The sequence below is a fragment of the Triticum dicoccoides genome, chromosome 4A, assembly GCF_002162155.2.
Source record: "Triticum dicoccoides isolate Atlit2015 ecotype Zavitan chromosome 4A, WEW_v2.0, whole genome shotgun sequence".
In the NCBI taxonomy this organism is placed as follows: Eukaryota; Viridiplantae; Streptophyta; class Magnoliopsida; order Poales; family Poaceae; genus Triticum; species Triticum dicoccoides.
The window spans coordinates 411084973-411088196 of NC_041386.1; positions in this window are offsets into that span (position 1 = coordinate 411084973).

The following is a 3224-nucleotide window of genomic DNA, read 5'->3' on the forward strand; positions in this document are numbered from 1 at the left end:
GCTTCTAAACAATCATCATCAAAAACAAAAGGAATGTCCTTCTGCAAGAGACTAGTAAGAGGCCTAGAAATTTTTGAAAAGTCTTTGATAAATCTCCTATAGTAACCAGCATGACCTAAGAAACTACGAATACCTTTTATATCTTTAGGACATGGCATTTTCTCAATTGCATCAACCTTATCTTTGTCCACTTCAATACCTCTTTCAGAAATTTTGTGACCTGAGAAAATGCCTTCATTAACCATAACGAGGCACTTCTAGCAATTCAAGACAAGATTTGTTTGTTCACATCTCTGCAAAACTCGATCAAGATTGCTTAAACAATCATCAAAAGACTTCCCATAAACAGAAAAGTCATCCATGAAAACCTCAACAATCTTTTCACATAAGTCAGAGAATATAGCAGTCATACATCTTTGAAAGGTAGCAGCTGCATTACATAAACCAAAAGGCATACGTCTATAAGCATAGGTTCAAAAGGGATAAGTGAAAGTGGTTTTTTCTTGATCAGGTTGAGAAACATGTACTTGTGAAAGCCGGAATATCCATCAAGGAAGCAAAAGTGTGTGTGCTTAGATAATCTTTCAAGCATTTGATCAATAAAAGGCAGAGGGTAATGATTTTTTCTAGTTGCTTTGTTTAATTTTCTTAAATCAGTTACCATTCTATAGCCTGTGTCAATTCTTTATGGAATAAGTTCATTCTTAGCATTACGAACAACAGTTATACCTCCTTTCTTAGGAACACAATGAATAGGGCTTACCCATCTACTATCAGCTATGGGGATAGATTATACCTGCTTCCAGAAGTTTTAATATTTCTGTTCTTACCACTTCTGTCATCTTCGGATTTAACCAACATTGGTGATCAATAATGGGTTTACCATCAGGTTCCATATTAATTTTGTGCTGACATAGAGTGGGACTAATGCCCTTTAAATCATCAAGAGTATATCCAATAGCGGCTCGGTGCTTCCTTAGAAATTTCAATAATCTTTCTTCTTCATGTTCTGAAATGTTAGCACTAATAATAACAGGATATATCTTGTTTTCATCAAGATAAGAATATTTCAAAGTGTCTGGCAATTGTTTTAATTCAAACACAGGATCACCCTTAGGTGGAGGAGCACCTCCTAGAGTTTCAATAGGCAAATTATGTTTAAGTAGAGGACATTATTCAAAGAAAAATTTATCTATTTCATTTCTTTCATGCATATGAAAATCATTCTCATGGTCTAGCAAATATTGTTCTAAAGGATCAGTAGGTGGTATAGAAATAGAAGCAAGACCAATTAATTCATCTTTACTAGGCAATTCTTTTTCATGAAGATTTCTACTAAACTTGGAAAAATTAAACTCATGAGACTCATTACCAAAGCTAACACCGACAGTTTGTTTCTCACAATCTATCTTCGCATTAACAGTGTTCAAGAAGGGTCTACCAAAAATAATGGGACAAAAGTCATCTTGTGGAAAACCAAGAACAAGAAAATCAGTAGGGTATTTTATTTTACCCCACAATACTTCCACATCTCTAACAATCCCAATTGGTGATATAGTGTCTCTATTAGCAAGTTTAATAGTAACATCTATTTCTTCTATCTCTGCGGGTGCTATGTCTTTCACAATTTCTTGGTATAAGGTGTAAGGAATATCACTCACACTAGCACCTATGTCACATAAACCATGATAACAGTGATCTCCTAGTTTAACTGAGATGACAGGCATGCCAACAAAAGTTCTATGTTTATCTTTCTTATCAGGTTTGACAATTCTAGCAGCTTCACAGAAGTAAATAACATACCCATCCACATCTTCCTCCATGAGATCTTTAACCATAGCAATACTAGGTTCAACTTTAATTTTTTCATCAGGTTTAGGTGTTCTAATATAGCTTTTGTTAACCACAGCTGAAACTTTAGCATGTTCCTTTATCCTAACAGGGAAAGGTGGTTTCTCAATATAAGCAGAAGGAATAACTGGATCAACATTATAAAGTATAGTTTCTTCTTTAACCCGTACTGGTTCTTTAATTTCTTCTTTAATAGGTGGGTGATATTTATACCACTTCTTATTAGGGAGTTCAACATGAGTAGCAAATGATTCACAAAAGGAGGCTACTATCTCAGAGTCAAGTCCATGTTTAGTGCTAATCTTTTGAAAAGAATCGGTATCCGTAAAAGATTTAACACAATCATACTCAAGTTTAATACCTAACACTTTACCTTTGTTGAGTTCAAAATCTTCAGAGTTGCGTTTAATTCTGTCCAAAATATCCCATCGGAATTCAATAGTCTTCTTCATAAAGGAACCAACACAAGAAGTATCAAGCATGGTTTGATCATTACGAGAAAGCCGAGCATAAAACTTCTGAATAATAATTTCTCTCGAGAGCTCATGATTGGGGCATGAATATAACATTGACTTAAGCTCCCCCAAGCTAGAGCGATACTTTATCCTTCACGAGGCCAAAAATTATATATATAATTCCGATCACGATGAACTAGATGCATATAGGATAATTTCTTTGGTGGAACTCCAATTTCAACTGATTCCAATTCCATGATCCAATATCATCACATAGCCTATACCATGCCAATGCTTTTCCCTTCAAAGATAATGGGAAAACATTCTTCATAACTTTATCTCTGGGTAAACCTGCAAGCTTAAACAATCCACAAATTTGTTCCACATATATCGAGTGCATATCAAGATGTTCGGTTCCATCTCCTCCATAAGGATTAGCTACCAGTTGTTCTATCATACTTGAAGCAATTTCATATTCAATATTTTCAGTAGGTGCAGTCGGTTGAGGGGTAGCTAATTGTGGTTCCAGACGAGGTGAAGATAACCCGAACAAACCCCTCAAAGGATTGTTTTCCATAGTAACAAGTGACAATAAATTTCAGCACACTATATAAATGTTTCCTTACCAAAGGCGCTTCACTCCCCGGCAACGGCGCCAGAAAAATAGGCTTGATGACCCACAAGTATAGGGGATCAATTGTAGATCTTTTCGATAAGTAAGAGTGTCGAACCCAACAAGGAACAGAAGGAAATGACAAGTAGTTTTCAGTAAGGTAATGTCTGCAAGTGCTGAAATTGTAAGTAGTAGAGTAGTTTGATAGCAAGGTAATTCGTAATGAGCGAGTAATGATAGTAGTAACAAAAGTTCAGCAAGGTAGCCCAATCCCTTTGAGGCAAAGGACAGGCCAAATCGGTCTC